The 22667-nt window shown below is 35.3% G+C and overlaps 1 long non-coding RNA gene across 1 annotated transcript; it reads left to right on the forward strand.

Annotated features, from left to right (window-relative positions):
* Positions 1–328: 328 nt before the first annotated feature.
* Positions 329–13429, forward strand: LOC113059684 (uncharacterized). Its single transcript, XR_003278129.1, has 4 exons — positions 329–1026; positions 10532–10595; positions 12497–12586; positions 13414–13429. It is a non-coding gene; the product is annotated as an uncharacterized LOC113059684 (long non-coding RNA).
* Positions 13430–22667: the final 9238 nt, after the last annotated feature.

Here is a 22667-nt window from a genome sequence, read left to right on the forward strand (position 1 = left end):
AAAACATGAAACAATGTACTGTTTTAATATGTATGTTAAGTTCACTGACATTTCTTTTAACCCTAAAACACAAAGCAATACATGAATCAAAAAACATGTGAAACACCTGTAAAAAATATATATATATATATATATATATATATATATATATATATATATATATATATATATATATATATATATATATATATATATATATATATATATACTTCATATTAACACTATTAACATGTGTACTCTTTTTACAGACTTTTCTTATAGTGTAATATTTCCCAATATTACTGTTATTTTACTGTATTTATATCAAATAAATTTAGCCTTGGTGAACATAAGAAACTAAAACATAAAAAAAAAATTACCAACCCCGAACTTTTTAACAGTAATGTGTTTTTGCAGAGTTCACAGGTGCTTATTCTTTAAGTAAACAACCCCTTGAAATACATACACATGCAATCGACTGGCCGCATAGTGACTGTCTTCCTGTCAGTGCTTTGTTCTGTTTCCTTCAAGGTTTATGATCAAAGTGTGCAGAAAAGGCCATCAGCACCTCAATTAAATTAGTTTGAGATGTAGCACAGCCATTGGCGACCACAGCTTCAGTGCTGCCCGCGGTGCATGTGTGTATGTCTGTCAGAGCGAGTGCATGTAAACACACACATGAGGGCTTAGCTTTGCCCCTATAGAGAGGTGACAGCGAACACACTTGTCACTTTCTGCATTGTCAGCAGTGTTGCTAGTGTTCCTGACACTCCATCATATGTTTTTTGGGCTGGTCCGTGGGAATGGGCAGGAATAGCTTCCTCTATCAGTTAGTTCACACAGGATCCTGTCACCTTCCTCATCACACACCTAACCGCTGCCATTCTTATCCCAGCAGGGTCCATGGAGATCTGCATGCCACTATATGGACACTGTCCATACTGACCACAGGACCAGAAGCCCAGAGCACTGCATGGGGCACCACAGATAAGGCCACTCTGCTGCCTGAAAGCTTAAAACAGAGACTCAAAACAGTCTCAGTTAAGTGTAAGTCATTAAAAACTTTACACAATTAGCAATGAATGGTACTTTTGACATTTACTTTTAAGTACATATGCATACAATTAAGATGAAGCAATATTATTTTACAATGTGGTAGTCCACCATGTCTGGATCACATGACCAGCTGATTAAATCACCAGCTATGAAGTAGATCAACAATTGACGCAAAAATGAATAAATTTCACAAACCCCTGGGGTTAATAAAAGCTAATAATTAATTGGCAAATTAAAAAAAAGCAAATGTAATTAATAAAAAATAAAAATAATAATTGAATGAATCTCTGCGTGTGAACCGCTGAGCTGTCTGCATACAGCTGAAATCAAACAGAGCGTCGGAGCGGGACTTCTGTTGATAAACACTTCAGCAGCTGCCATTCTGCCATGTAGACCCTCAGACAGACTCGAGGCAACTTAATCCCGTCCCACTTATCTTCATCCCTCGCTTTCAATCTCTCTCTCCATTTAACTCAATCTCTCACTCTCCCTCTCTCCTCACCAAATTTAGAAGAGGCGTGTGAGTGAGCGCAAGGCGGGAGGGGGCTGTTTGTCCTCATGAATCACTCCAGGTAACCTCTGGAAGCCTCCTTCCCCCGAACCACAGCTGACATGCCACAAAAAGAGATGATTGCATAAGCACCGAAACACTTGTTTTACCTGCAGGGGTCACGTAACATCCTCACCTGTGCTTTTTTTAATGCAATTTTAGTCAATGGCTGATTCGAAATAAAACCACTGTATTCCTCTTACCATTTCTGCCATATATACATGGTCTTCCGAATTCATCTAAAATTATCTTATAATTTACTGAACAGTGCAACGTTTATACTGCTTACTGCATAATGTTTTATTTTTATTTTTAATCTGCTAGAGCTAAAAAAGTTCTAGTGATACAGAAGTTATTTTTTGATAACATCAATATGGTTTGTCAGTTGACATAGTATCTTCGCATATTCAATTCAAATGTAGCTCTAATCCCTATTCAGACCCTCTCATTCGATAGCAGAGCAGGATCCTGAGGATTAGGGGCGAGTGCAGAGTGGCAGCTCTGTTTTCTGTCCCGATCTCCCACTGTTCGCAGACACTTAAGAACCTGGGATCGCGCTGCTAGTAATAAATATGTGGAGGAATTTTGTATAGTGTAAACATGTCCCTTGTACCAGAAGGTGTAAATCTCCTCTCGGGCGGAGTTAAAATGATGAAGCGGACTTGACGAGAAGCCTGTCTCCACCTTGTTGATTTACGGTATATTTAAACCTGTGACGTCCATGCGCTTACACGAGCACCTTGACCTCTCAGATGTTTATGTCTCTATGTGAATGAATATTAGTGTCAATGTTTCTGAGTGCACAGGAAAGTTTTTCCCACATAGATCTTTGTAATTTAGCATTAGCTTACTCGTACTGCAAGCCATGGTGTGAGCACAAGGCATAATGGGACATGATATAGTAGGCCTTTTAACCCCTAACTTATCTCATGCATAGATGCTGTGCATCACTCCATCAAACGGTGGTGATTGGTAGAGGCCCAAGCCTCTTGACCAAGAGCAATGGTCGTCCTTCTACTAAACGTAACTATTACTGTTGCACATATTTATGGTTGTGGATTTAAACAAAACCCTAACACTAAGCATTAAACTTCGGCTCATAACTCAACCAACACTGTGCTCTGGACATAAATGAACTCTCAAATCATTTACAGCAATCTGATATTTATATTTTTGCCTGGCAGACAATAAAATGGTTCAATAAAAATAAACATATAGTTACACTAAAGGAAAGATCCAATCCATGGACCAGTTGCATAAACGTAGCTGCTGTTAATGAGACTAGTTTGACCAACTAGTAGCTAGCCAAAAGGTAATCAGACCAACTTTTTGGATTAAAATTAGACCATTCTCCCTTTTTATAATTGACTGTAAAAAGTTATGACCAATCTTACAGAAAAAAAAAAATAGATGACAAACTTTTTAAGACTAGTCTAAGCAGTTTATACAACCGACCCCATATCTAAAGAACAGAATCTCCCTTAGAACATGTATTCTAGCAACCACCCAGAACACCCTAGCAACCTCTTAGCAATCAACCAAAACACCCTAACAACCCTGAACGTCCATACAAATGCATGGCATTTTGCTAAAAACCTTAAAAACTGCATAGCAACCCAAACATTTGTATAACTTATAAACATCCTGGCAACCATGTAATGACCTAAAGTTGCAATTCTATCTAAGCTAAGAGGAATGTCTGTTTTTGTTTTGGCACCCACTGCAAATATACCCAATAGTACTTTGTCAGCCACGGTTGGCAGCTGTGGAAAACCACAAGTATATACAGCCATGGAAGCGATCAAACGAACTGGCTCAGAGATCATGGATTCTACCCGATGTTAAAATGCAGATAAAACAGCTCATAAACTTACAGTGTAAGGCTTGTTGCCATCCATTGTCAACTGCACTCTTTCCTCTTGCATGTCCTCAATCTGATTACTCACGTGAGTATTGAATTTTGAATTCAGACTGCAATGCCCATTTCAAACACTATAGCTGTCAACAGTGATGGACGAAGTACACAAATCAAGTACTAGAGTAAAAGGAGATACCCTTATTAAATTATCACTCCAGTAAAAGTATTACATACTAATTTTCAATATTACTTGAGTAAAAGTACAACATTTATTGATTTTTAATGTGCTCCTTTATTAAATGTAACTGTACTTATTGATCGATGTTTAATTTGCATTAAAATGTTTTATCAGTTCAAAATAACAAGGTATGTCGTGTTTTATAAATTGTATATGTTTCTGTAAAAAGTATGACATTATGTTCGGAATGTAGTGAAGTAAAAAAGTGAAAGTTACCAAAAATATAAATTCTCTGTAAAGTAATTGGGGCACAACTGGTCGGTGATTAACAGAGGAGGCCTGCTGATGGCTATCAGACGTAATTACCTCTGCTTATGCAACACACTCTTTCCATAATTTCACATAATCTCCAGGTGTCAGAATTATATCAGATTAGCTTCACGCACATGCAGGTAACATTTGGTTTTTGGCTTAAACACAAAGATTGGAGACTCCTCAGATCCTGAGGTGCTATTTCTTTGGTATGAATTTAGTAATGTAATGCCCACAATTTATGAGACCAAAGTGTCCAAATGGATCATCTCAAAAGTAGAGTTTCTCTGCCCTGTCCCGGGGCTCTTAGTGAGGAGAGGAAATGTAAACCATGCTTCTGTATGAGAAAGTGCAAAGTGTGCTCCATCATTGTCTCCAAATCCTCCCAGAGCTTCAGCTGTCATTACTCTGTTCCTGTCAATGTAAATGGCATAATTCCATACATCAAAGTCTCTAAATGGAAATGATGACAGTTGGAATCATGGGTAGCTTATGTTCTTACTGAGAGTGAAGTGACCCCTGAGGCACAGCAGAAATGTGATTTATATTATTAAAGTAAGAACGTTTGAAGTCTAACCTTATCTTCCAGTATGAATATAAATGTAAAAGTTAATTCTAACTATGAGAAATAAAATAAATGGCTTGCTTATATCTGTTAACTAACACTTATGAGTGGACGTATCTGTTAAAAGCAATTAACATCATGTCAGGAATGACTTTTTGTGGTTTGTTTCAGAGGTGTGCCATATTGGTAAAACTGTATTCTTGTCACAACACAGATTTCTGAGTCCTCAGGGCAGCGTGGAAAGCCAAATGCTATAATTACTCGGTAGCTTTCACTTGTGTTTTTTTGGCAATTCCAAGACAGTTTTCCCCCTCTGTTTGTTCAGACACTTTATTGTGGTGGGTTTATGCCTCCTCTCAGTGGAAAATAATTTCTTAAAGGAATATTTCACTAGAAAAGTGAAAAATATGTCACTATCCTAATGTCACGTCACAAATGTTGTAAAAACAGAGTTGCAAGTAAAATAAATATTATTGGAGCAGGTTTTACAAGAAAATGCCTTTTCAGTATTTCTTTTAATTCAGTGTATTACTTTACATTTCTTTGTAATTAGTTGTGAAATGTAGGAATTTCTTTTCTATTTATATGATTCCATATGATATATTGTTAGTTCACAAAACCTCTCTGAATGATTCATTTAGGAATCAAACTGATATGGTTCTTGAGTTCAACTCATTGAATCAATGAACCAGCTTCCTGGTCATTGAAGAAGTATAATGATCAATGAATACAAAATTGTTATTACTCAAACAAAACTATCATTTTAGTCAGATTTACCACTTTTACACTGATACTCTTAAGGTGATTTGCTGTCATTTTGTTTGATCCTGAAATCTTCAGTCCCCGTTCATTATAATTGCATAAAAAAGTACAACCAGCAGAGTCACGAGCTTTAATGACATAAGGTTTGTAAATGATAACAAAAGAAAAATATCTTAAAGTTTTTTGTTTTTTTTTAGGCAAGAGGAAAGTAGCCTGCTCTTTTGCTCCTGGCCATATGAGGAACTGTCAAGTTCTGAAAAAGAGAGCACTAACAAGGTTATTTACACAGGGCACTTTCAGTTCCTTAGCAAAACAGTGTTGCAAAAAGGTTTAAGACAACACTCACATACATGTAAGCATGTAAAGTGTAAGTAGCATGTAAAGTGTAAAAGCAGCAGCCTTTTTGATGCAGTGACTTTCAGAATGTGTATAAAAACGGCTAAAGAAATGTATAAATGTTTTATGCTGTGGTCTGCAGAAGACAGAAACTGACCAAAAGAACAGAAAAGTGTTTTATGCTTACCAATGCTGCATTTATTTGATCACAAATACACTTAAAACACTCAAAAATATTACAATTTAAAAGAACTATGAACCAATTCTTATTATCATTGTTGAAACTCCCTGTGCTGCTTAATTATATATATATATATATATATATATATATATATATATATATATATATATATATATATATATATATATATATATATATACTGTAATACTTTTTAAGGATTCTTTGATAAATGAAAAGTTCTAGAGTACAACATTTTGGAAATGCGTATTCTATGTTATTATGTTTAAAAGGCTTCCTTACTGAAAAAAATCATAATCTCACAAACTCACATAGTGTTCCAAGGATTGTCTTTCCATAGCAAAAATGACAAATTACACACCGATCTATTAAGTCTGAAGTCTGAAGTCCTTTAGATACTTGAATATACTATTCAGTAGATATTTAAAAACCTTGGATTGCGACGGAGCAATATCATAATAAAACTGAAAAAACAATAGCCCCAAAATTTTGATTTTCATAGCCAACATACATGTTGCTATTATTTCCATTTATATTCAGCTATCACCACTTCTTCAAGTTACGAGCAAGAAACAACAACTGAATGGAAAATGTATGTTTTACTACTGTAATTATTTCTAATATAATGTATGCATGTGGTTGGTGGCTCTGAGAGATGTAAGGAATGCAAACAGACATTCAGCTTTATAACTCTTTGGCTCCGGTTCTTATCTGCCAACCCCCCAACACAGCAGGGCCAGAGAAACATGCAGTCCAAGTATGCGAGCAGGGTTAGGGTTCATATTCGGAGGTGATTTTACTCACTTATAAGGATCTTCGGCATGTATAAGGTTGAAGAAGCCTGGATGATGAAACATGAGTTATTGTAATGCATTACACCCAACAGTTCCCATGAGAACTAGAAGACTAGGACATAAATCTTGGACAATGCTTTCTGCACCAGGACTCGAGGTTCTTTTTCCGAGCCAATTCTTTACATATTGACTCTCATTCTCCTTCCGCTCAAGATGATGTCATCTGGGAGCTGCTGTTTGTTCCTCAGAAGGTGGATTCGGATCCCAGGTCCATCTGACCTCTGGAGCTTCTCACCCAAACTGTTTGTGGAGCCAGACTTGAGATTAGAGCGGCTGCGTTTCACTGCTTTCTTGACTTGCTTTCTTTTCTTTCTGCTGAACTTGTCCTTCGCCCCTTCCTCCCGCCCACAGTTCATGCTTTCCAGACATGTCACTCCAGCGGGGATATAAAGTACTTGAATAACTGTATTTTTCATGTATTTAAGGGGGATTTGTACTTTGATTGTTACTGAAAGTGAATTGCACTTTTGCTGAATCATATTTATGATTAAAATTGTTTTATTATATTTTTTAATCCTGGGTTGGGTTGGACAGTGAACAAATAAATAATGGACGATGGAAAACAGTGTTGTACCAGTGAGTCAGCATAAGTAAAAACACCCACATTACTTTTACACTACATCATTTATTTATGCATGGTATCTAACACACAATGCATTCATTTGCATAAATAAAAGTGTAAAGCGTGAGTCATTAGCTTTAAAGTAGATGTTAGACTTTCTTTTGATATTAAAGTTGTTTTAACTTTTTTTAACTTTAACTTCATGGTTGTCTTTCTGAGCAAACTTATTTCAACCATCTTTCAGTTGGACACCACCCCTTCTGATGTTACAAGCCAATGACACAAATATATATATATATACACACACTTATTGATATAATAATTTATAAATAATTTTAAACAAATAGTTATATATTATTTATCAAATTAAAAATACATATATTTTATAAACCAATATACTGATTTGTTTGATGATTTATTAATAACATATATATATATATATATAAATATTACATATAAAAAATATTTTTAATATGCATATTTATTTATTTATTTATTTATTTAAGCACACACACACACACACACATATACATACATATATATATATATATATATATATATATATATATATATATATATATATATATATATATATATATATATATATATATGTATGTATGTATGTATGTATGTATGTATACTTATTTATTTATTTGAAAATTAAATCATTCTAAAATTACAGAAGTTATTTAACATATTTACTTTCACTCAAATATGTTTTTGGCTGGATATTTTACTTACATTACGGTATAATTTCACAGTATTTTATACTGACTTGTGTGCCAAGGACACAAAGGCTGTAGTAATTAGATTTTCTGTGGCTCTAACCATGTTTAAAAGGGAAAGTGTGTGTGTGTGTGTGTTAGCCTATAAATGCATCTGTTGGCTTAATTAAAAGAGGTTAGATTTTGTGGTGTTAAAACATGTTTACGTTTGTCCCTAAATAAGTGGTTGTGTTGATTTTTACCATAATTGTGTTATGTGTTTGAAAGTGATAAAGCTCTCTCTCTCTCTTTCTCTCTCTGTCTGAGTGTGTGTGTGTGTGTGAGAGAGAGAGAGAGAGAGAGAGAGTGAGTGTTTGTGAAAGCAAATGACCAGGATAAGAAAAGGTCCTTGGCGCCACTGTGGTGATCTTTTTGTTCAGTCTTTCCTGACACCCTTCCTTCAGTAATAGCAATATCTAAGTACTATGCAACTGATTTTACAACTACTCATCTTTCAGCATTCTCTCTGTTATTGGGCACAGCTTCAAAGCGTTCCCATGCGACACACTGTATCAGCTCAAGAGACCACATATCTTTAATAAAAACCTACTCACCCACGGCTGTCTGGATACGACAGCTCACAAGTTAACTTTCCCTAATACGCCACGCAAATCAACTCGTTGGTCCTTAAAGCACTAGAAGACACTGGATACCGGCCGTTTGAGAATCACACGACAGCGAGCATGTGGAGAGCACAATCGATAGCCGGACCTCACACCAAGGTCACACCGTGACATGCAAACTAGCCTGGACCTTCCCGTCTCGCATGCTAAGTAGCCGTGACTGCTACTTGGGAAATGTTTGTCTCTCGGGAAAGGCTACGCAGTGCCATTGTCTGTGAAATCTAATAGGCTTGTGTTGTGTTCGCTCGCTTTATGCTGAGCTTTATTCCCTCATCGCCTCAGAGGCCTGTTTGTCCATTAATGCTCCATTAGGGAAATTAGTGCTGTAATTGGCGGGGCGAGAAGAGACCAGGAGACTAAACTGAAGGAGACATGATTGTAAGTCTTAAAGGGCTGCTGGATGTGGTGTGAGCAGAACCTGTGTGATTCTGAGGGAACTAACAAAATGAAAATGTCAATTGATTTACTCTGAAGCTGACACAGAATGTTAGAGGAACATTGAGGAAATGTAATAATAAAAGATGTTCTTAAGATAATGGTTGGCTTAAAAATACTGTGCATTATGCACTAAATATAAGATGCAAGTGGCCACAAAAAGTATTTGGACATGCAAGACACACTTGAAATATACAAATGTCATTGCATTAGATAAAGTATTAAAACGAATGGCATTTAATTTAAAGAAAGATAACACTTTCTTTACACAAGTTTATTTATGTTAGCTTTGAAACATTTACATCTAATTCAGTGACACTCATACATTATTATGTGTCTAAGAGTTGAGTTGTTGTAATTGCTATTCTTTTAAATGTTCTATTAATCAAAGGATCCAGAAAAAAAAAATATTTTTGTTTTCCATATATTATTTATTAAGCAGAACAACATTTTCAACAACATTTTCAACATTGATAAGAGTAAGAAATGCTTTCGAGCAGCAAATCAGTATATTAGAATGATTTCTGAAGGATCACGTGACACTGAAGACTGGAGTAATGATACTAAAAAATTCAGCTTTGCATTTGAAAATATATTTGAAAAGAAAACAGTTGTTTTAAATCGGATTGATATATCAAAATATTACTGTTTTACTACCTTTAATAGTAAATTCTCCAGGTCTGACCTCTTTGTTATAAGAGTTTTTGATAAACTGCAAATGATTGAAAGTTAGAGTAATCCCCATTTATAGACACTGGGATATTTGCTGTAGCAATTTAAATTCTGCAACCTGAAATCTGAGTTTGATAAACGTAAGCATTTGGAGACAACCATCATTATTAATATCACCTTTTTCTGTCTATTAATACTGCAAAGAATCTTTAAAATAATGGTTCCCAAAGGCATTTTGTAGCAATGCAATAGAAGAACCATTTTGAGTCCCTAAAGAAACGTTCAGGAAACAGTTCTTAAAAGAACCAATTTAACCTTAGTGTGAAGTACATTTTAATAATCTAAAGAACCACTTTCTATGTTAAATAACATTTGTGGAATGGAAAGGTTCCAATATAGATGTCACACCACACAGTTCTTTTGTTTTTTTGTCTTAATAATTAAAGAACTGCAGGAAAATTCTGTGTTTGTTTTCTACAGAAGAAAACAGGTGTTAGTCAGTTTGGAATGTCAAATGAAGGTTCTTGATTCTTTCAAACATACTGTCACTGATGTGATATCATTCTCTCAGGTCACTGCTCTCTGTCCAGTAGCCGTGTCAAAGGGAGTCAGACCCCTGTGGCTTCCTGCCAGACTAATTTCCTCAGGCTTTTCCTGAAAAAGACATCAGTAGCACATTTGGAATGAAATACAAACGCTTCTTCCTTTGCCTGGTGGTGGCATGTTTAAAATAGCACATCTGGTGTCACCAGTTTGTCCCGCCACCCTCGTGCACGGCCAAAACTCCCATACATGATGATTCATGCTCTGTTTTCTCTTGAAACAGCTCAGCATCCTGGCATTGTGAGGATGACCTAAACCTTGGGCCGACAGAAGCGTGAAGACCATGGGTATGGATTTTCCCCTGTGGTCAAGGAGATATCTGTCACCATATCAGAAAATGATTTCTACTCATTTCCACAATTTTTTTTTTTTTTTTTTTTTTGTGGCTGGGTAATTGACCCCGGATCGGTACTCCTAAACTCCACTGACCCCCCTCCACCTGTCTTGTCCCGGGACTTTTAACACCTCAGACTCCAAGCTTTTCCTCACATTTGAAAGCTATTGATGAGCCACTAAAGGGATTAGTAGCATAAAGGGTAACTGTATTCAGATATGATTATTCCCGAGCAGGACCCACAGGACTGAGACGTGTCAAGTCAAATCGTTCGATAAGGCCTCCATTAATTTCCCTTCATAGACATCAGCATAATCAGACCAACACATATCTGGAAAACAAGTCATTTCAATTAACATCTCCTCATCACATTTCCTTTCCTTTGGAAATAGTTGCTTCACGTACTATGACTTTATGACTTTATAACAGGTTTTCTTTAGAATGCAAGTCTGACAACTATTTACAATAAATAAATAGATATATATTTAGAAATAAATTAATTTAGAAAAATATAAATTTGTTATAAATAGTTAAGAAATATCATTATATATTCTTGCTGTATTCCTCATCTGTAAATCGCTTTACCAAATGAAACGTAAATATTAAAAAAAAAAACAACTCGCTATTTTATTTATTTATTCAAAAACATATAGATTTGAATTCCAATAGATTAAAAATCCAAATATAATATAAAGGAAATTCTACTGTATTAAAATTACTACATTTTCTGAAGAAAATATAAATATTGTTTATCTTGTCACAACCCTAGGGCTTCTTTTTAGTGTTTGCTAAGGTGTTCTGAGTTGAAATGTGTTGGTATGGAGTTTAATGGAGTTGCTAGCAGCTTTTTGGCCCAGTTCTCTTTAATGTTTGGTCTCTAGTTTTGGCTCTGGTCCCTCTTTCAGTGTAAGTTTATGGGAAATGGTCACATTGGTCTTTGCCGAGTAATGTTTTTGAAATGGAGTGGGGGGAGTTTGGGAAAGGGCCTGTCACTTTGATTCCATTAGATGATGACAAAAGGGATTATGTGTTAAGAGGAGTGCCATTGGAGGGATATCAGCTATTAGACCCTTTTCACTTTTACTGTCCAGTTTGCTGATTCTCTGAAATACTATTAGGGGGTTTGGTGGCAACACTCACCACACAGGGGTTCACTAAACTGTATGGGGGCAACAGAGCTGTCATTATGGGTGTGAATAGGGATATTATTCCATATCTGACCTTTTTATGAGATGGGGTGGGGCGGGAAATTATAGGGGCATTTTTGAGTTTTCGCGATTTAAGATTTGTCTATGGAGGATTATTTTAGGCATGACATTTTTATCGCACAATTCTGACTTTTTCCTTCACAATACTGACACAATTCTGTAAACTCAGAAAGATATATACCTGTATAAAAAAATCTGAATTGTGCAAAATAAAAAACTTGCAATTTTTTATCCCATGACAGAAACTAGTTTTCTCTGACGTCTCAAAATATCAACTTGAAATAAGACTTTCCTTCATGCAATGACTTTTTCCCTCAGAATTAAAAGTTAATATTGCACAATTGACACTTTTTCTTAGAATTGCATGGGAAAAAACATTTAATTGTGAGATGTAAAATAAGAATTGCAAGTAAAATTGTTAGAACTGTGAAAAAAAAAAGAAAAAAATATATATACCGGTATATTATTATTATTAAAAAAATATTCCATGGTCGGAAATAAGTTTCACACAATTTGTGCACAGGTCACTGTGATTAAACTTTTCTATCAATACTAGCAGCACGGTAAATATAAAGTTCTTCCTCTGTTTAGAGTTAAAAATTCATATAGATTTTTAGCATAACATTTATCTTTGTTTATCATGCAGATTCTTGTGCCATTTACAACATCACCGTTCCACTCCAGACAAGTGAAGGATGGCTGTGATCCCAGATGTGCTGCAGTCATAAGGATAAAGGTGCAATTCTGCCATGCTCTTGTAATAGAATAACTCAATCCCTATAAAAGCAATCGTAAGGTTATTATATTCTTAGGGTCCCATTTGTAGCGAGTAGCACTTAGGGAACGAGAGCTGGGGTCTAATCTCATAGTTGGGTTGCTTAGTCATCAGATTTACCTTCTGCCAGACACACTGAATGTCACTGTGGTTCTCATCCGTCGCTAATTTTAGTGGAGCGTTAGTGATAGTGGGAAGGTGAACAGTGGTGGATGACCCTGTCGAGGTGTGAATGTGTGGTGTGTTCAGATGTGTGTGGGTGATTCTCTCTGCTTACTGTACATTTTAAAAATTCATTAAGTTGCACCACTTTTTTTCTTAGTGAATTTCATCTATTCATGCAGACAGTGATTTGCGATGTGACTTTGTTTTTCTTATTTTCTTTTTATTTGCTTTATTTTTTATTAAAAAATATTTTATTATTATTATTATTTCAGTTGTAGTTTCAGAATAGGACTGCTTATTAGAAATTAACACAGCAACATTTAATCGTTAGTATGAGTGGGGCTTTGTACTCTGTCACTTTACACTCTCTCTGAAATGTTGTATAAATGTATAGATTAATATAAGTTTTACAAAAGTACAAAAATCATTATTTGGGCATGTTGCCATGTTTGTCGTGTGCTTTGTATTTCCCATGTAAAACTGGAAATGCTACTATGCAATATTTTCCATCATTTTTCCTTTAACTGAAATGTTTCATTTCCTATTAAATGTACTTTTTATTGCCTTTTTAAAATGTGCTGTTTTAATTGAACTCACTGGTACTATACTATGTTCTTCTTAAGGGCCGGGGCTGTCACAAGGGGCTTTTATAGACGATGGATGTCACAAGTGTCAGACTAAATAAACGGAGGGCAGATCTGCTTATTTGTATGGCGTTAACAGGCGCGCAAAACCCCAAAGAGCCATGAAAGAGCCGGGCCGCCACCCAACAAGCAGGTAAGCACGGGAGATGGCCAATTCCCACACACAGAAGAATTCACTGGCAAAATATACAGCGGACAAACGCGCACCCGCGCATACAAGCGTTTTAGCAAATAAAAAAGGCCTATGAGCGAGCCAGGTCGTATTGATCTTTTAACATAGGATTATACAGTCTGGCTCTATGGGCTTACCCGCTTTAATTCCCTCACAAAATAGATAGACTGACTTTGGCTCTATACATATATGGATCAATGCAAATGTACTTATGCCCCCATGGTTCAATTTTAAACGAATTCCATTAGCCATAAGTAAAAGTTTTCTAGTGTAATGTGATTAGGGTCCCCTCACCAACAGACTTTCTTCTCTGCAAGCGGTGAAATGTTTCTCTTTTTTTTCCATCCTCCTGACGGGCGCTCCTGTGATTGCGTAGTAGCGGCGTTAACGCCACCTGTCTCCTCTCCTCTGTCTTCCTCTTTTTAAACAGCACTTCCACTCAGTCTCACAGGCTCTCTGGTGTCCTCTTTGGTTATTCCCCAATCAGACTTCTCCATTGGCATCATCTAATTAAGGCTACTAGTGTGCATCCTCTCTCCTTCCCTGAAAACTAGACTTCGTTATTGGATTAACTGTGTGAGTTGGATGTCAGCTGGCATCCTTGACTACATCTTAAATGCTAAATCCCTGAGCCAGCGTGGCAAGTGAGACACAGAGCAAAGCTCTATGTAACTTTGGAAATGGCTGGCCACTTTTTATCTCTTTAGAGTGCATTTCTAATATTGTAGAACTAGATTTAGTGCTGTTTTCAATTGATTTTAGCAGTCAAGAAATATTGGTAATTTAATATAACAAGTTGTTAATAAGTTGGTCTAAGAAAATCTGACCTAAAAAGGTCTCAAAATTAATTGTTTGTTTACATTTTTATTTATTATTTATATTTATTTATTTAAATTTGTATTAATATTACTATTATTATGAACTTTTATTAGGCTATATTTATTTATTTAGCAGGTGTTGTTTTTGTAATAAATAATTAATTTGAATTTAAACATCATTTTTTTGGTCTCTTTTATTAGGCTGTTTATTAGTGTTTTCAGTTGATTTCAGTTGATGTGAGATAATGGCATCATTCAATTAGAATTAGCCATAAAAACTTATATATTTGTTTTTTGTTAGTTTTTTGTATTTAGTTGATTTTTTTTCTATTTAATTTTTATTTATTTAATGATTTATTTTCTTTTATTAGGCTCTATTTAATAATATTTTCTATTGATTTCAGCAAATAGGAAATAATGGCGGCATAAATTCTATTTTTATTTTTTTAGATATATTTCTTCTATGTCTTAAAACTTTGCCCCCCCCCCCCTTTATTAAGCTTTATTTATTAGTGTTTTTGACGATTTCAGCAGACAGGAAATCTTGAAACATTAAATGTAACTTAATTATAAAACCTTCCTCAAAAATATTAGTTTGTTTCTTTAAACCTATTTATTGATTAACTTTTTCAGCACTTTTATTAGTGTTCTTGAATCATATTGATTAATAATCCATAATAACACACTTTTTAAATTCTTTTTCTGATGCTTTCTGCCTTCGCCTGCATTGGTTTTATGTTTACATAATTCATCTCATCTTGATCATTTCACATAATGAATAATATCTGACAGACCTGTTACTCTCTACTTCTGATTCGATCTCACAATGTCTTTTCCCACATGAAAGTGTTGATCATTATGGACCCTGATTATGATCAGTTCAATAACGAATGCATCATCAACGCATTGCTCGTGCCCTTCACCCTAATCCCGTCATGACATCAGACATGTAAGTTGTTTAACAGCAGCTGCCAAGGCATGCAGCTAACCACTGACTGTTGTCCCCAGCCATTCAGCAAATGAAAATAAACAGTCCAGAGGGAAGCTCTCCCACCCTCCCGGACCCTCGGCCTGACCCGGAGCGTGTGTTTTCGAGAGAGAAGCTGCCCATGAGATGGAGAGAGAGAGAGAGAGTGATGCTGCAGATGATGAGGATGATGGCTGAGGTCGCTCTGTAATGGGAGCTATACTGTGCTCTGCAACATAAAGGCCTGCAAAAAACCTCATTGTCATCGCCAGAAAAACAGGAGACAGCCATCCAGTTGTAAAAATTTGCTGACAAGGAACATTGTCTCTGTTAGAGTAGAGAGGATAAATGTGAAGATTGATTCAAGTCATTAGGCTCAACATAATCAGATCACTCCCGGCAATTCATAGCTCCTCGGGCTTCTTGAGTGATGCAGACAATTGAAAATAATTTTCTCCCTACATCACACGCATGCCAAATTGTTAAAAGGAATGAAGAATAATTTTCTCCTTTTTACTAAATTAATCCACATCTCACAGCATTTTCTCCCTCTTTTGACTGACAAGTGTTTCCTTTTCTGCAGTGAATAGAGTGAGAAACGTCAATTGTTTTACTCTGAAACATTGTAAATTATAGCGTTTTTTTATTTATTTCATAATACAGTTAAGGTGTCAGTTAAACATCACTGGCAATGTAACTAAAGAAAATTGCTCATTCTTGTGATTCAGTACTCTGGATAAAATACTAAACTCAGTTCATATTGAATAGTTATTTTATTCCAATATCACAATTAAATTGTTTTATATAATTTCTCTGCATTGGTTTGAGGATGTTGTTGTTTTTAATCACCTTCCTTGGTGCTGCAACTACACTAATATCTAGCATGAAAAGAGTCAGTTTAGTGTCTTTGTGTTTCCAAAAATATATATAATATAATACAACTATATAATCTGAAATTACAATACAAGGAAATCCATACACATTCAGTTTTAGAAGGTGTCATTCAGGTTTTAGAAGGTACTGAATCTATAAAAATGTCATCTTAAGGTATATAACTGAGATATGAAGCAATATTCAGCCGGCTTGATCTCATACTCTACTTCTTTTTCCGTTGTCTTTTCTCTTGTTCAGTTCACAGTATCTGCGTCCAGTGTGAGAACAGTCTTGACCCACAGTTACTGGCATTGACTTCAATATAAACACCACACTAACCCAAACACGGCATCTGCTGGTGACTCTGCTCAGTAATGCTCATTACTATTTATATTAGCCATTTATTTCCTAACATATACTCCAGGTCCAACATCTCTGGAGCTTTTGGCGACATACAATTTTTCCTTTTCCCGAACGTATATGTGTCTCGGCGAGATTTAGAATCAGCAATTGCGCAAAAACAAACACACATTGACCCACAAATCACCATGTCCAAGTGCGACCATACCAAGCCAGAGGTTTATGTGGGAGAAGATTGTGATGCTGTGTGTGTGTATTTCCGAGAAAGGTGCAGGTCCAGCTGCGGGTGTTTGTTTGTCTTTGGTCTGTGTGACCCGGGACACTGACAGACGGCTGAAGCTGGTGGACGCCCGTGTGCTGCGGCCATGAGAGATATATGCTTCTGTGAACACTTCTGTGTCCCTCCTGGCAGCTGGGTTCAGACTAGCGCATGTGTTGGTCAACGCCCATTGCCTGTCATGTCGTGGTTTCCGTCCAGTGTAGCCAAGGTGTGAGTGTGTATTATTTTTTCCTCATTGCTCATGACATTTACAGTCTCTGTGAATTGCTGCCGTTTTATGATGCCATTGTTCAGTTTTCTGTGAACCTGGGAAGTGGGAAGTGACTGTTGTTGACTGATGCATATTGACAATTGAACACACAGAATAGTGTACAGTATATCCAACTGCAGCAGTTTTGGTCTTATATTTCAAACTGTCAGAAGTGCACAATAGATCCTTCTAAAAACACCGGTTCTAGCACAAAACAACCAGTAAGAGTAAAAGACTGGTGTTTTGAAAGGCTTTTCACTATTGATTCGATTCGATTAGATTATGTAACTTACTTAACATTTTAAATGTATATATCTTTATTAAGAAGCTAAATTATCATTGAAAAGAAAATATTTCACTGTAGTAATATTGCAGTAATTTTAAATATCAGGTAGTTCATTATATTTATATTTTATTTTATAATATTATATTTATACATTAGTTTTCTGTCAAAAAAAGGCAGCCACACACACATTCATTTAAATTTAGCTTTTTTTTTAAATATATTTTTATACATATTTTATATACAGTATAGCTAAATATTTCATATTTTATGTGTTTATAATATATATATATATATATATATATATATATATATATATATATATATATATATATATATAAATTATTAAATTATATTATATTATAAATATATTATACAGTACATACAAATAATTGTATATGAATGAATTTTTGTCTATTCAGCTATATATATATATATATATATATATATATATATATATATATATATATATATATATATATATATATATGTGTGTGTGTGTGTGTGTGTGTGTGTGTGTGTGTGTGTGTGTGTGTATTATTGTTTTTTTATACATTCACATGTTGTTACTCATTTTTAAAATCAAAATCAAATACATTTGGCTAAAAAAATTGACTACGTATACAAAGTGCAGTTTACTTTAGATGAAGGTTTAATTTCCAGATGAACATTTGTGGAGGATGATAGTGGAGAACATAAAAAATTACCTTATTGATTTTAGTCGTAATAAATGGCTTAAAGGGAGATGTAATTTGCTCTTAAACGCTCATATGTGCGCCTTCTATCTTTTTTTGTGGGCTTGATAATTAATACTAATCACCTCATTTGTCAGTACCACTAATTTCATAATAGCCTTCAGAAGAATTGCTCTGTTATTTTGGATAATTAATTAACGTCTGGTTTTCTATTCATTACGCATGTCAATATTTGGAGCAAAACAGGCATAGCTCTTTTACTCAGACTGTTTCGTACATGCCAGTGTGCATAACAAAAATGAGACACCCCGTTTTTCATCCTCCCATATAAACAGGACGGCCAGATAAATGAGTGCGGTGAATTCATACACAGGGAAATAGCCTGTGTTCCGGGAACAACTATAATCTGTTTCTCTTTATCATTCGTCCAGAATGACACCGTTTAGCATCGCTCCCCGTTCAGAAGGACTTCAGGACTCAGAATTCCAGGGCAGGCGATCCGCCTTCGGATGGCAAAACTAAATAAAGATGTTTAGTGACAGGCTAATGAACAAATGGGCCCTCTTGATTTAACCTTGATGAATGGTCCGGCCAGGTGTTTTCAATATCGACAATAAGCACTGCAAGCCACAGGCCCACTGATACTGGTATAATGCATTATTAGACCATTAGAGGCTAGGGATGGGAGACCACTTACGCGCTGCTCTATCAATAATGCTGTGTCCCAGTCTGCATTTAGGCCCGGGGAATTAGTCATACTGATATTCTATTTAATAAAAAATCACGAGAAGACGCATAAAGAATCTCATTACATTTTAACAGGGTTACAGTAACCCTGGAGGACCGCGGGTTTAATTTTCATAAGAGCATCCATTCTTCAATTATGTCAAGCAGAGAAAATGTAAATGGCAAATGGAATGCTAACAATATCTCTACAAGCGCATTGGCAGATAGAAACCCAGGGTCCGGATGGAGAGGGACAGTGCCGTGCACATGTGTGTGTACGTGTTTACGTGAACGTATTTCAGAGAGAGGCCAGAGAAGTGCAGTATGTTTTTGTTGCTTGCATCAGAATACACTTTTAGAGGTGTTTTTAGTTCAGTTAGAGATTGGACATGAAAAGAATAGCATGCAAGAAATGTGACAGTTTGGTAATGCTATCAGGTTTAGTTGTTTCATACGCCAGCGGGGGTGTAAGTGAGAGGTGTCAGTCCCTCAATTCGATGCCAGCCGCCCCCAGTGACAGCGTTTACCCCTGAAGTGTCAGTAGCAGTATTGGCATGTGGCTATCAGCGCCTGGTGCTGTGGGGCCTCTGCAATAATAAAGTGCTAATTGAAAGGCGCTCTCAGAGCAGGCCTGTTAGCGGGGAGCCAAGCTGCTGAAAGATTACTGCAGCACGCCGCCTCGCTTAAGTGCTGAAAGAGTCTATTACGCCTCTGCTCTCTACCTGTGAGGGAACCTGTGCTCTCACTTTCTCACTTTTTTTAGAGGGGACCAACAAGTGAGCCTAGTGTCAGGATAGAATCTGGGAGTAATGTGGCAACATTTTCATGCAAAGATTTATGCTGAGACTCAAACACATGGTAACACTAATAGCATGCATAAGTATAAACACGTAATTATAGTAAGTTTTGAGATTTCTAATGATTTGAATCTTACAGGTTTATATGAAGCCATTCATATGTAAGAGTAATATTCACCCCCAAATCAGATGCCTTTACTTTTGATCAAAAGTATAATTGATTTTCATAAATTCTTCTTTTAATTTTTTTGTAACCTCTTTTTTTATTATTAGGGGAAAACATTGTTTTAATTAATTAATGACAATTAATGTTTTTATATTTGTGATCATTTCATGGCAATTAAGCAAGTTTATTTTTCAATAAAATTATCCTACTGAAATTACAGATTTTTTTTTAAAATGATCATATTATCTTAAAATGTATAGAATATTTATATTAGTGTTTTGATATATTGCCTTGTTTTTGTTTTTTTTTTTTGCAATGAAGCTGCTAAGTTACAGAATATAATTTCATTTTTTATATTAGTTCATGTATATGATATTTTAGTTTTTTTTGTGTTTAATATGTTGACTTTATGCAGGTAAAAAAAAGATTTAATGTTATCATTATATTATTTTTAAATCATTATTTATAATTCTAATACTAACAAAAACAAACAAGAAAAGAATTAAATTTGTTTAATTGTTATGAATATATATTCAGATATATCTTCTAGCCACCTCAAGTCAAGCTCAAAGCCCCTGTCACCCGCCCCGTCTGGGCCTCCACGTGTCCCAGGGCCTTTAGAAAGCTGTAAAACAAGGGACCGTGTGCCGTCCAGCCATGCAGAAAACTCACAATCTTTTAATACGCACTGAGAAAGGACAGATTAAAACATTTGGGTGTTGACAAGTCACAGGGAGTCTCTTCTGTAAAGCATTCCGATGGGGTTCAAGATCAGGTCCTCCACTTTAATGAAAGTAATTGGCTTTCCACATTTCTATCTATAGATGATCAGGTATACCTCTGAGTAAGAGGCTTAAAACAAATATATATTTTGCATAATTAGCTGCTATGGGCAGCAGGACACCATTGGCTGGATCGTATGTCAGACAAATGATAGATTTCAAATTGAAATCCTCTCTCAACCTATCGCGTCTGCGCCACCCAACTACTTAACAGTTTGTTCTCTGTGCTTGTTCTCTTTATTAACTAAAGAGGAGCAGCTGCGACTTTGTAGAAAACCTTCTGTGTATTGTGTTGGGTTTGAATGAAAAGACATCTTGTAGGAGTAATTGCATTAAAGACCCAGTGTGTCTCAGCTGTGGTGCCATGTGTGTTTCTATGCGTGTAGGGGAGGAGGTTGTGTGCTATTTCAGCAAATAATATTGTCGTAGACTGCTGACAGAAATATCTTTGCTTTTGCGGCATCAGGCCCAATGTTAATATCTCGTGGTAAATTATGTTGGGTTTTAACTGCTCTCTCCCAGTAATTACGGTCTCTCACAAAGCCTGTTGCAGGTCATTTCTCTTTATGCTCACACTCACTGACGGCTTGTGGCATAAGCCCATCACATGACGCCATGTTCTGCACATCGGTCTAATCGTATGGAAGAGATGATCACAGGGCAGGAAATCACTGAACGGGGCCAAAGGAAACAATCTTTCTGCACTGGACTAAGCCAATCATGTCCTCTCCAACTTCCAACCACATCTTACAAAGAGCTTTTGATACAACTCTGATTAAATGTTCAACTGAAAGCGGCCAGCATTTATCTCCAAAATATCTTTATTTATCAGAATTTTTTATGTAAGTGCCACAGATTGTTGTGAACGCAATAAAGTTTAGTTCATTTATTCCCTCTTATGTCATTCGAAACATTAGGTATGTTGTTTGTGTGTGTGTGTAGTTATAATGATACAGTGTAATTTCTTTGGTAATCAGAGTCATTAGTGAAAAAAAAATAGTATAAAATAAATAGTAATTTAAGTTTCACTGAAAAATAATTTTCAAAATAATTTCCCCCAAATGTCAATCCAAAATAACACTGATAAATAAATTAAATATATAGTGAGATTATGTAATGCAGTTAAAGATTATTTCATTTATTGCCTTAATGTAGATTTAATATATATTTTTTTAATAAGTTAAGAATTTGAAAAAAAAAATACTATATTATGGTAGTAAGAATCACGTTTAAATGGTAGAAATAACACACACAAAAAAAAAACTCATAAATGATCATTTAAGTTTCACACAAAAATAATTTTCTAAATCATTTATTCCCTCGTATGCCCAAAACCACACTGATGCCTAAAAAACTAAATAGATAGTATAGTAAACATTATGAATACCTGAAAAATATATCTAATACAGATAAAACATATTTGATAATTTTTAATTGTAGTTTTTAAATGGTTTTATTTTTAATTTTCAAAATAATTAATAGGACTAAAAAAAAAAAGATAATTTGGACATTGTATAGAGAAAAATGAAAAATAATTATGATATTATTTTTTAAATAAAGAATTACAACTCTATGGTATTGAGAATCATTTTTTACAAAATATAGGACTAACACACACACACACACACACAAAAAAAACTATTAAAAATATATATCTTTTTTTTGGTGATCCGTAGAAATCAACATATGAATGGTTTATTTAGAATGCATACAAAGAAAGGATAGATGGAGCTCTTGTAGAATTTGGACAAAAAATACACACACCATATACTATTAAAATAAACAAAAACAAAAAGTCTATCACCTCAAAGAGACACAATTTGAAAGTTATCTTTGCATTTGTGTGTTTTAGCTAAACATTTATGATGATTTGAGGAACTAGAAATCACCATAAGAACAAGCTGCTTTTCCTTTTTCACAGAAAAGCCCATAATAGTCATGATGTGTATCTTGGGGATAAAGAAGAGGCTGACATAACATGTGTGTGATCACCTTGGAGAGGCAGCAGGTGACTGTAGATAGTGAGAGGAGAGAGCAGCTGTATCTGGATTAAAGCAAGGTCTG

This window comes from Carassius auratus, chromosome 41 (genome assembly GCF_003368295.1).
Source record: "Carassius auratus strain Wakin chromosome 41, ASM336829v1, whole genome shotgun sequence".
Classification (NCBI taxonomy): Eukaryota; Metazoa; Chordata; class Actinopteri; order Cypriniformes; family Cyprinidae; genus Carassius; species Carassius auratus.